Raw genomic sequence first — 13372 nt, forward strand, 5'->3', positions numbered from 1 at the left:
CTTTGCCTTACGTGGGCAAGTGCTCTACCAACTGAACTACCCAAGCACGACTCACGCCCTGTCCTCACAGCTTTACTTCTGCCAGTACGTCTCCTACCTTCCAAACTTTACAGAAGCTCTCCTGCGAACCATGCAGAACTAGCACTCCTGAAAGAAAAGATATTGCGGAGACATGACTTAGCCAAAGCCTCGGGGATGTTTCCAGAATGAGATTTTCACTCTGCAGCGGAGTGTGCGCTGATATGAAACTTCCTAGTAGATTAAAACTGTGTGCCGGACGGAGACTCGAACTCGGGAGTTTGAGTCTCGGTCCTGCACACAGTTTTAATCTGCCAGGAAGTTTCACAAGGATGCTTATTGCATTTTGGGTTTTCTGAATCTAAATAATGCAATACTTCTATATCATTATTTGTTTCAAACATGGAAAAATTTCTCCTTAGTAAATGATGACAATTAGTAATTATAAGTACAGCCATTAGCATACATTTTCAACTTGTTGCCCGAACAAGGTGGCACAGTGTTTAGCACACTGAACTCACATTTGGGAGGACAATGGTTTTCTGAGATTTAGCTAAATCGCTTCATGCAAATGCTGGGATGGTTCCTTTGAAATGGCACAGCTGATTTCCTCCCCATCATTCCCTCATCCAATGTTTGGTCCCCTCTCTCAAATCAGCCAACTTGTTGAACCCATACTGTATGCTTAACTAGTTAGCTGTTGATTTTTCTCTCCCTGTCATGTGAAGTACCAAACAAGAGGAGCCGTATGAACGGTCAGATGCCCCTGATGGAATGACATGGAGACCTCTAACTGTTTCCATATCACCGGTAAGCTACACATGCCCTTAAGCATAGTGGTGAACACCTCAGATGGCAAAATCCAGTTAGCAATAACAGAATCAGTACCACTTGATCAAAATTATTTTAGTCTCGGGTCATACTTTAATGGCCACTGTTACATGTGGTGGTGGGACATTGTGTGTTACAAAAAATGGAAGTCTTGACTTTGATAAACAGTTTGGTAGGGCGATAATTTTGTTTTAAAAAAAGCTATGTCTCTCTAGTTTGCCCATGTGACACTGGAGTGGGTGGCTGTTTAGGCACAACAGTGGAAATCTGATGATCTCTGAGGGCCTGTGCAATCTCGTTATATAAGACATACTCAAAAAGTAAGGACCATTTATTTATATAAATCAATTGTGTGACTATAGCATGATGTATTGATTGTTTATAAAGCCATAGAAGTCATTATTTTGACTAAGTAGTAGTTTAACTGTGGGTGAAAGCTGCTGTGTCCTACTGTATGTAAGTGTGAGTGGGCCGGGTTTAGTGTCATTACACGTGTGTACTCAAATCAACCGCCAATTGCATCAGTGTGGGCCAGCCATAAAAGCCACTGTAGGAAGCATGCTCGGTCTACAGCTTTCCATCTACCGGCAGCCTGCGCCTGTATATGTGTGGAGCAGACTGACTGGTGAACTCTATGTTCTTCTAGTTTGCGCCATGTACATCAGCTGTTCTGTGTCTTGTTACATGTGGAGTCACGAGAGACTTACTTCTGTTATTATTCACAGGGTTGTGCATAAATCCACATTTGTATTACTTGGATTGATTTCATGTATTACTTGGTCTACTACTAAAGCAAACAACATTGGGTTCTAAAAGTGTTACTGCCAAAAGTGGGAGGTCCGTGTTGGACAACAGGTTTTGAGAATAAACAAATCTACATGTGCTCACATTCATCATGAGTTGTTTATAATTTAGATGCCCAATATAATGAGTGAAAACCTTTGAGCAAGGCAGTCAGAAAGAAGCAGTATTTCTTGACTTCCAAAAAACGTTTGAGTCAGTACCACATCAACAGCTATTAACAAAAATATGATTGTATGAGATATCAAATAAAAAATATGACCAGATTGAAGGCATCTGAGTAGTAGGCTTGCACTATGTTACCTTGGATGGAGAGTGGTTTACATACATAGAAATAACTTCATGTGTGCCACTGGTAAGTGTGTTGTGGCCATTTTAGTTCATGTTGTATATTAATGACATAAGTGACAATATTAATAGCAACCTCAGACTTTTTGCAGATGAAACATATATCTTTAACCAAGTACAATCTGAAAAATCTTCACAAGTACACAGTTATATTGTGATAAGGTTTCAAAATTATGCGAAGACAGGAAACTTGTTTTAAATGTTCAGAAATGTAAAAATTTGCAATGTACAAAATCTGGAAAAATACAATTGTAACATCAATATTGCAAAAAGGAATAATATTGTTACATTCCATCCTGAATTTTTCATTGTTTGATTACAATGTCAGTGAGTTATATTTTAAATCAGTCAACTCTTGTAAATACCTGGATATAACAATTTGTAGCAATATCAAATGGGGTGATCATATAGGCTCAGTAGTAGGGAAGGTAGCTGGCGTACTTCATTTCATTAGTCGTATACCAGGAAAATGCAATCAATCTACAAAGAAGGCAGCCTACAAATAACTTAAAGTGCTTTCTATCTCATAATATTGTTCATGTATGTGTGGGACCCATACCAAACAAGACTACCAAATGATAATAAAGACATAGAAAAAAGCACAGTGCAAATGGGTTCAGGACTATTTGACTCAAGGGAGCGTGTCACATAAATGTGGAAAAAACTGAAAAAGTGGACAAGAGTAGATTAATTAAAGCAAGCACAGAGGCATTTAAGCAGTCATTAAGCTTGTAAGGTTTGTAACCTGGAAATATTACTGGAAATCCACAGTGGCTCACAAAGAAATGTAACCTCCTACTCTAAAATAGCTTTAATTGGTGGTCTCTCACTTCAATAATAGACACAACCCCAGTGATTTAAGTTGGATATCTTTTCACTTTTATCCGTATTAAAGCACACTTCAGTGATTACCTGTTCACAACTAGTCCTCGTTATATTATTAACTGTTCAAAATCAGAATACAGTTATTAACTATGCTCTGATCAGTCCGCTTTACTTCATGTGAAAACTACTAAACCAGGTGGCTACCACCCACAATAAGGTTTAAGCAATGGGAATGTGCCCAGTACTGATTCCCATATTGAAGTTGGATGAAAGTTGTATCAAACTCCTTTTTTAATTTAGGGCTTTTCATATTACTGAACCTTTACACTGAAATATGCCTTGAGTTATAGCTAGATGCTGTTCATTTTTGCAGATAAATGTTGTCATAAGGATTTCTGATCACATATTTTTATAATGTAGATCTCACTGACATGATTACTGCTTGGTATTGAGATATTAGCAGGGTGATAGCTAGCTGCAGACTGATGACCTACTGCCTTGTGGTGGGATATAAAGACAGGCATAATGATAATTAGTGAGTTTAGTAATTATATTTTACTTTATGATAATATAAGGGTCAGATTTAGTATGTTGTCGTCCTGTTGGCTCACGTAACAATTCTGATTAATTGTACCTTAGATAACTGCAAAACGGATAAAGTCAAACAAACTATTTAGTTGATAAACCTCTGTAGTGGATTACCAGGTTTCGCGTATGTTTCTTATGTTCATAGTTTCTGTAATTTATTCAGTGTCATGCTTGATGGCTTATTTGGATAATCAGGTGTACTATGTGGCTTGAGAAAACTGGGGCAATAAAAGTATAATATCAGACTTGGAACTTGAACAAGCTCAACAGTTATAAAAATAAATGCAATTTCAGGTTCTCTGTATACACATACGATCTGATAGATAGTATGAGCAGTAGTCTGTGATTGCTGATGAAGCTGTAGTATATGGGAAAGTATCATCATTGAGTGATTATAGAAGGATGAAGAATGACTTAGAATTTCTATTTGGTGTGATGACTGTCCACTTGCTCTAAATGTAGAGAAAAATAAATTAAAATGAGTTAATGCAGATGAGTGCATCTACATCTACATACATACTCTGCAAGCCACCATACGAATATGGTGGTTGGTATTTTGTACAACTATTTGTCATTTCCTTTCCTGTTCCACTCCCAAATAGAGTGAGTGTAAAACAACTGTATGCCTCTGTATGAGCCCTAATTTCTCCTGTCTTATCTTTATGGTCTCATGGAAACTGTACGTTGGTAGTAGTAGAATTGTTCTGCAGTCAACTTTAAATGCAGATTCTCTAAACTTCCCCAGTAGTGCTTTATGAAAAGAACATTGTCTTCCCTCCAGAGATTCTCATTTGAGTTCACGAAGCATCTACGTAATACTTGGACATTGATTGACCCTACCAGTAACAAATGTAGCAGCCCATCTCTGAACTGCTTCAATGTCTTCCTTCAATCCAGCCTGGTGGGGACCTCAAACCCATTCTGTAGGCTCGTAATTTCATTAACAGTCTGCAGTGGGGCACTGTGTCAAATGATTTCTGGAAATGTAGGAATATGGAATCAACCTATTGTCCTTCATCCATAGTTCACCATATATTGTGTGAGAAAAGGCAAGCTGAGTTTTGTATGAGTGGTACTTTCTTAATCCATAAAGGTCTGGAGACAGAAGCTATTCCATCACAAGGAAGTTTATTAGATTCACACTGAGAATATGTTCAAGAATTCTATAGCAAACAAATGTTAATGATATTGGTATGTAACTTTGTGGGTCTGTTCTTTTATTCTTCTTATATACAGAAGTTACCTGCACTTTTTTTCCAGTCAGTTGGGTGGGTGAGAGATTCACGATAAATGCAAGCTAAGTAACAGGCCGGTGCCACAGAGTACTCCCTGTAAAATCGAATTGGGATTGCACCAAGACCTACAGATTTAGTTTTTTAAACTCTTTCAGTTGCTTCTCTATGCCAGGGATGCCTGTTATCATGTTGTCTTTATGGGAGTCTGTGCAATGGCCAAACAATGGTATGTTTGTATGATTGTCCTGCATGAATGATTTCTGAAACGTGAAATTTAACACTATTCAGTGAGTGACTCAATTGAAGCCTTCGATACGCGTAGAAATTTTATATGTGATCATAATTTTCTTAGTTTCTTGGCAAAATCTTTTGTTAAGGTACAACGGTGGACGTTGTTGTGCACTTTGTGCATCAATCTTTTTACGGATGTACAAATTTCTATTAACTTTTGCCTGTCATCTTCTTTTTTGAATTGAGAATGCAACAATGCTTCTGCGGCATTTTTTAAATTTTCTTACTAAACCATGGTGGGTTTCCTTCATCTATAATCCAATTATTCAATGGACACTTTTCCAGATGTGTTGTCATGTAAACTTTGCCCATAATGCTGTAATGTTGGGCTACATTACTGTATTAGTGTGTGCTGCTTGGTATGGTCATGTTGATTAAATATCTAGGTGTAATGTTGCAAAGTGATATGAAATTGAGTGTGCACATAAGAACGGTAGTAGGGAAGATGATTGGTCAACTTTGGTTTATTGTGAGAGTTTTAGGAAAATGTAGCTCACCTACAAAGTGTACTGCATATAGAACACGTGTGCAATCTATTCTTGAGTACTGCTAAAGTGTTTGAAACCCCCACCAGGTTGGATTAAGATTTGGTCAACATGTGAGTGTTACAGATATGCTTTGTGAACTCAATTGGAAATTCTGGAGGGATGATGACATTCTTTTCATGAAACACTGTTGAGAAAGTTTAGAGAAGAGGTATTTGCAGCCAACTGCAGAATGATTCTACTGCCGTCAATTTACATTATGCGTAAGGACCAGGAAAACAAGATAAGAGAAATTGGGGCTTTTATGGAGGGATATCATTGGTCATTTCTTCTTTGCTCCATTGGCGAATAGTACAGGAAAGGGAATGACTTATAATGATACGTGGTACCACCCACCATACATCATATTCTGACTTATGGACTATGTGTGGAGATGAGGTGGGTTGGAGTTTTAATTAGTAATAACTTTTTGATTAATTACTTTTTGGAAAATATAAAGTACTGTTGGAATATTAAGTACTGTTGGAAGTTAGGGCTATCCATTGACATAGGTCTTCTTGTGAATAAAGAGTTATTAGCTGACAGCATTATTATGATCAGTTGATACTGGAACAACTTCAATTGCAGGTTTCTCTTAAAGGAAAATGTTTTGTGCAGAACTAGCTATGGCAAAAACAGACATAGTGTCTGATGGGATACCACACTCACTGGTTAACAATGTTAGTTACAATCCGTCTTGATTGCAAAATTTTTATTCACATGATCGGTTTTGGTTCCTATAGAACCATCTTCAGATCTGCAGATTCTGTTACAGCAGCATGTGAAGGTTGCTGTGTGTGGATGGGTTACTCCTGTAACCAAAACTGCAGATCTGAAGATGGTTCTAGAGGACCCGAAACTGGTCATGTGAATAAACTGTTTTGCAATCAAGACAGATTATAACTAACATTGAACTAGCTATAATACAGGAATTTACAACACTCACATAATGTAATGAACTATTAATTTTAATGGACAGGAATTTCAACATTTTAAGTAAACACATTAGGTCTACTACCAGTTTAATACATAAAAGAAAAAAAATCAGCTACCGAAAGGAGTGGAATTGTAGCAAATGAAGTAATTCCACCTTTCTACATTACACGCTCCATAGTTGGGAGAATGAGAATAAGATATAACATGTGGTAATATTCTAAGTACTCTACCATGCTCTTCGCAGATATCAATGTAGAAGGAACTGTTAGACAACAATGTTGACATTTTAAAAGTGGCCATACATGTGTGCATGATGCGGAGAGGAGATGCAGGCCCAGTGTCCAGATCAATAAAATCATGCCTCAGGTGGGCCAGAAACTGTGATCTGATCATCAACTGATGATTGTCACTCTGGCTGATCAATCTGCTTGTGTTAGACACACCACTATTTATGCAACAGCTATGAAAAAGCTAAGTTATTGTAAAAGTGCAAGTGACATGTTTATCAAAAACAAGAATCCATAACCACTGCCCATTCAGAGGATAGGAAGACTAAACATTTTTGCTGTGGACTCTTTGACTGCTAACTGTACAGTTTCAACCTGCTACTCAGCAACTATTAATTTTCTTGAACTTGAAACAACGGCTTGGCAGGAAGCAGTTTGAAGCTATTGACAGCTGGTTCAGTTTCTAGGCACAGAACTTTGTGTGTTACACGAAATTCTACTTGGCAAATTAAAGTGCTATGATGTGAATGGCAAGATTTCAAAGAAAGCTTCAAACTGCAGATGCTTTGACTGACTTTTTGATGCCACATGACATGCTGTGGACAGAAGGCATTCAGTGCAAACAAATCACTTGCCTAATCAGTGATGTGCTAAATGACTGACTGTTCCAAGTAATCATGTAGTATTGTTTATAGCGAACTTAAACCTCTCTGCATGATGCATGGACCTCAACTGAAGGGGGCTACACGGCTGAGCTATTTATACAGTATGTGTGATAAAGAGGAGGAGCAGGAGTTCGAATCTTATTGGTCCATTGTGTTTTTTGTCATTTGATTGTATTGCCATTGGCTGAGAGAGATACGGAGATGAGAGGGGTTTCCTGACAATTTTATATCACATGACTGGTATAGAGTTACTTTACGACCGTTAATATAATTTGCACAGTTGCCTAAGGTGTGTGGGGGTGGATTGGTGACCTTGCATGTAAGTCACCTAAATGGGGAACCTGACAATGGAGTCCTTATCTCATCAAGAACGTCTCTGTATCTTGGACCTGCATTGACTACCTACTGCTTATCAGTTACGGTATTGTCATATCACTGGACGTTCACGATGCCTATCCCCCTTGCCCTTTGCTAGAACCCTTCTTTAAGAACTTCTGACGTTGTGTGCGTTAACACTACATGGAATACAGATATGAGTTGCTAATAACATTGAGCCAAGAAAAGCATATGGACCGAATGTACATAAGTCTCTGCACACTGTTATACACTGCTAGAGGGGAAATTGATTCTTAGTCATCCTATACGGCAGTTGTAGCATTCTTCCAGGAAACGCTACTTCCCCGACCACGAGCACTGTTGGTTTTTTTATTATTGTTTGTGACTAGACAAAATAATTTCGCTGGGCTCTTATTTATATGGTTGAGTTTGTTAAATGAGTATTTATTTGCAATTGTTAAGAGATTTTTCGTATAAAATGCGTTCCTATAAACAATAAATGAGAAGTTACGCAATCAACTAATTTTTATTACTCATAAAATGCAATATATATTTTTCAAGGATATAAAATATACAACACAGTAGCACTGAACGATGTGTCGTTCTAATTATGCACAAAACGAACAAAAACCAAAGAGAAGTCGTCGGCTCGCACTTTCTCTCTCACACATTTATTTGTGTTTCTTTCCCTACCAATACTCCCGATATTTCTACCATTTACTACGTCGTTTATGTAGAGCACAAAAACTACGGAACCGTAGTTGCAACTTAACAGAGTTTTAATATCGCCGTGATGTTGTTCGATCGATCAGTTGGGCAGACAGTGAAATTCTGCCATAATAGAAAGAAAACGACGAGAGCTGCTAAACGTTTTACTACAAACTACGATGCTCTCTCTCTCTCTCTCTTTCTCTCTCTCTCTAATAGTACTCAAGTGTTCAAGTGTTTTTTTTATGATAGCGGGACTTTGTGGACAGCCTGTATACAGGGTGTTACAAAAAGGTACGGCTAAACTTTCAGGAAACATTCCTCACACACAAAGAAAGAAAATATGTTATGTGGACATGTGTCCGGAAACGCTTACTTTCCATGTTACTCATTTTATTACTTCTCTTCAAATCACATTAATCATGGAATGGAAACACACAGCAACAGAACGTACCAGCGTGACTTCAAACACTTTGTGACAGGAAATGTTCAAAACGTCCTCCGTTAGCGAGGATACATGCATCCACCCTCCGTCGCATGGAACCCTGATGCGCGGATGCAGCCCTGGAGAATGGCGTATTGTATCACAGCCATCCACAATACGATCACGAAGAGTCTCTACATTTGGTACCGGGGTTGCGTAGACAAGAGCTTTCTAATGCCCCCTTAAATGAAAGTCAAGAGGGTTGAGGCCAGGAGAGCGTGGAGGCCATAGAATTGGTCCGCCTCTACCAATCCATCGGTCACCGAATCTGTTGTTGAGAAGCGTACGAACACTTCGACTGAAATTGACAGGAGCTCCATCGTACATGAACCACATGTTGTGTCGTACTTGAAAAGGCACATGTTCTAGCAGCACAGGTAGAGTATCCCGTATGAAATATTGATAACGTGCTCCATTGAGCGTAGGTGGAAGAACATAGGGCCCAATCGAGACATCACCAACAATGCCTGCCCAAACGTTCACAGAAAATCTGTGTTGATGACGTGATTGCACAATTGCGTGCGGGTTCTCGTCAGCCCACACAAGTTGATTGTGAAAATTTACAATTTGATCACGTTGGAATGAAGCCTCATCCGTAAAGAGAACATTTGGACTGAAATGAGGATTGACACATTGTTGGATGAACCATTCGCAGAAGTGTACCCGTGGAGGCCAATCAGCTGCTGATAGTGCCTGCACACGCTGCACACGGTACGGAAACAACCGGTTCTGCCGTAGCACTCTCCATACAGTGACGTGGTCAACGTTACCTTGTACAGCAGCAACTTCTCTGACGCTGACATTAGGGTTATCGTCAACTGCACGAAGAATTGCCTCGTCCATTGCAGGTGTCCTCGTCGTTCTAGGTCTTCCCCAGTCGCGAGTCATAGGCTGGAACGTTCCGTGCTCCCTAAGACTCCGATCAATCCTTCGAACATCTTCCTGTCGGGACACCTTCGTTCTGGAAATCTGTCTCGATACAAACGTACCGCGCCACGGCCATTGCCCCGTGCTAATCCATACATCAAATGGGCATCTGCCACCTCCGCATTTGTAAACATTGCACTGACTGCAAAACCACGTTCGTGACGAACACTAACCTGTTGATGCTACGTACTGATGTGCTTGATGCTAGTACTGTAGAGCAATGAGTCGCACGTCAACACAAGCACCGAAGTCAACATAACCTTCCTTCGATTGGGCCAACTGGTGGTGAATCGAGGAAGTACAGTACATACTGACGAAACTAAAATGAGCTCTAACATGTCCACATAACATCTTTTCTTTATTTGTGTGTGAGGAATGTTTCCTGAAAGTTTGGCCGTACCTTTTTGTAACACCCGGTATATCTGGCACCCTTGCTTGTACGGTCGCAAGTGTACTTGTGAAACTGTTCCGGAGGACACACAAACTGGTATTGCGGCCTTCGCTTTATCCGAGGCGCAGTTAACGTAGCTCAGAGCATTTTCTGCGCAAGTCTGTTGCCCCCAGCGGCTCCCCTCGCTGGCGCGTAATAACGAAAGTACGCGCCGCCTATAGGAGTGCGGGGTGTGTGTGTGTGTTACAGATGTGCCGCTAATCTGGCAGAGTGCGCGCCGCTGTTCGCTGACAGCCATCGACGGCGCAGAAATAATAACCGTCTCTCTCGTTCGCTCCCGCCTCGGCTTGCCTCATATCGATGTACGTCGCGTACACCCCCCCCCCCCCCCCCACCTTCCGGCGTGTCGGGGGCGACGGCCGGTCCTGTGGCCTTCCGCAACTCCAGGCTAGAGACCCTATCTGCCCCACGCCCGGTTAGCAAACGCTCCGCCGGCTCCCTCGGTTCAACACGTTCCACTGTTTCGCTGCTCAGTACTCCAGTCAACGAAAATTAGGGGAAGAAAATCGGTGTAGTCGCAAATTTTAGTACAGTTGTAGGACGGAGTGCCATGAACAACATACTGACTGGTAGGGTGTGATTGAGGGGGTAGGGGGAGGGGAGGGGGAGGCATGGGTAGTTTAAAGGTCACATTTTTTATGCTCTTCTTGAATAACTAGGAAACTGTGGCTTCTAACGAAAATGTTTCCCAGTACAAACTTAAACTACATTAAATTTCCTACAAAAAAGGTCCTATTAACTTTTTTCTCGAGGAGTAATAGTTTCCACGTTGCAGAGGCTGGAAAAACCACAGATTACTAATAATAGTGTTTTAATGATATACAACACTGTAAAACTAAAGTTTATTAAATAAAGTTGGTAAAGAATTAATATTAAATTTGTGTATCACTTACAAGTGCATTAGAGTCGTATTAACATATAAATTGTGTTCTTAGCGATGTCTCAGGGAGGGGGAGGGGGAGGGAGTAGTGCAGAGAAGAACCGTGAGGAAAAGTAGTGGAGACATTCAATAAATACTTGCAACCCAGTCATTTTCTGAAAGCAGGTTGGTTTTATTCAGGATTTCAATACACCGTGTTATTCCCCACTCCTCTGGCTACGAAACCCTGTTCAAGATAATCTCCGTTCAATGCGGCGGCCTGTGTACCCGCATGGTACCACTCTACTGGTAGACGTCGGAGCCAGGGTCTTGCTACATCAATAACTTCCGCACCATCCACGTACTGCTTTCCGCGGATTCGGCCAAACAGATGGAAATCGGAAGGTCCGAGATATGGGCTGAAGGAAGAACAGTCCAGTGAAGTTTTGTGAGCTCCTCTTGGGTGCGCAGACTTGTGTCTGGCCTTGCATTGTCATGGAGAAGGAAAAGAATGTATGCATTTTGTGGCGACGAACATGCTGCTGTCGTTTCTTCAGTTTCTTGAGGGTATGTGTGGCCAGGACGGCAGGCAGGAAACCGGGCAGCTTTTTCCAATCTTATTGCGATGATGACAGATGCCTCGTCCAATGACTCACCGTGCTTTTGTTCACATTATGCAAGCTCCTATGAATATCTGCAATGCTCTGGTTTCCCGCCAAAAGAAACACAATAACAGCTCTTAGGTTGGAACGTACTTCCGTTACAGACGCGATTTTGAAGGCAGCTTACAGCGCCGCCACGTATGGGAACTTCATGAAACAATGAGAGATGAAGCATTAATATTCCATGATGTCCCGCAACACATTCCGCATTTTTTCAACCCTCGTATGTCGCTGGATTCTGGTCAACGCTTCCCGCCCTCATAAATCTGCAAACTGAAGAGCGATCAGGCAATTCCACATGATCTCTACCACGCTACGTCACAACGAGCAACTACAGAGTGTTTCACAGATTTATGCTGACCCTTTGCAGCACGCCTTATGAATCGCTAGCGACACAGCGCGGGAGTGCATATGTTCCACAAAATGTGTTAACACTACATGGAACACACGTATGAGGTACTAACAACACTAAGGTAAGAAATGCATATGGACAAAACCTACGTAAATCTCTGCACACAACCGCGCGGGGTAGCCGCGTGGTCTTGGGTGCCTTGCACGGTCCGCGCGGCTCCCCCCGTCGGAGGTTCGAGTCCTCCCTCGGGCATGGATATGTGTGTTGTCCTTAGCGTAAGTTAGTTTCAATTAGATTAAGTAGTGCGTCAGCTTAGGGACCTGTGACCTCAGCAGTTTGGTCCCATGAGACCTTACGACAAATTTCCAAATTTTTCTCTGCAAACTGTTCTATTTTGTTATAGGTAAAACTGATTCTTGGTTATGCTGTGCTACGGTTGAAGCGTTCCTCCGGCAAAGATGATTTCCTCCAGTACGAGCACTGCCCGATTTTCAGTTTTTAGTCCCCGCCATTTCCTGCCCAGATCTCTTACGTGAGTAGACAAAATAAATTCAATAAGATCGTATTTATACGGATTATAACTAAATTTCCTCTGCAGACTTTGAAGATAGGTTCCTTACAACATAACAAGAAAAAATGTGGAATAAATATGGGGTCTAAAATACAAACCTTAAGAGCTATCAGCACTTGTTCGTCTCTGATACAGTGAAACATCTCTTCTACTGCAAGCTCTTTGCTTTTAATGTTTTAGAAAGAGGTAGTATGGAGAAAACCAAGAACAGACATGGACTCCAAAATTCAATTCATATATTAAGAGCTATGAGCATTGTTCAGTATGGAAGCGATGTTTTACGCACTAGCGAAAATGAGCAATTGCTCATAGCTTTTAGCGTATGCGTTTTAGAGCCCATGTTTACTGAATATTTTTTCTTGTTTTGGTCTATACTACCTCTGTTGTGGGTTGGCAGGAGAGCCAATACCGGGATACAAGAGGAAGCCGAAAGGCACGCGTTTTAGCTCACGCAGGCTGGCGTGAGGTCTGGAACAGGTCATGGAAATTAGAATTTAGAAAAAACGGACGTAGCTGGTAGAATACTTAACTTTAATCCATAAATGGTGAAGGTCGGTCTGACGGTACATGCATCACAAGATCAATATCAACTGATAATGGCGCCTTGCTAGGTCGTAGCAAATGACGTAGCTGAAGGCTATACTAACTATCGTCTCGGCAAATGAGAGCATATTTTGTCAGTGAACCATCGCTAGCAAAGTCGGCTGTACAACTGGGGCGAGTGCTAGGAAGT

This window comes from Schistocerca serialis, chromosome 9, assembly GCF_023864345.2.
Source record: "Schistocerca serialis cubense isolate TAMUIC-IGC-003099 chromosome 9, iqSchSeri2.2, whole genome shotgun sequence".
Taxonomy (NCBI): Eukaryota; Metazoa; Arthropoda; class Insecta; order Orthoptera; family Acrididae; genus Schistocerca; species Schistocerca serialis.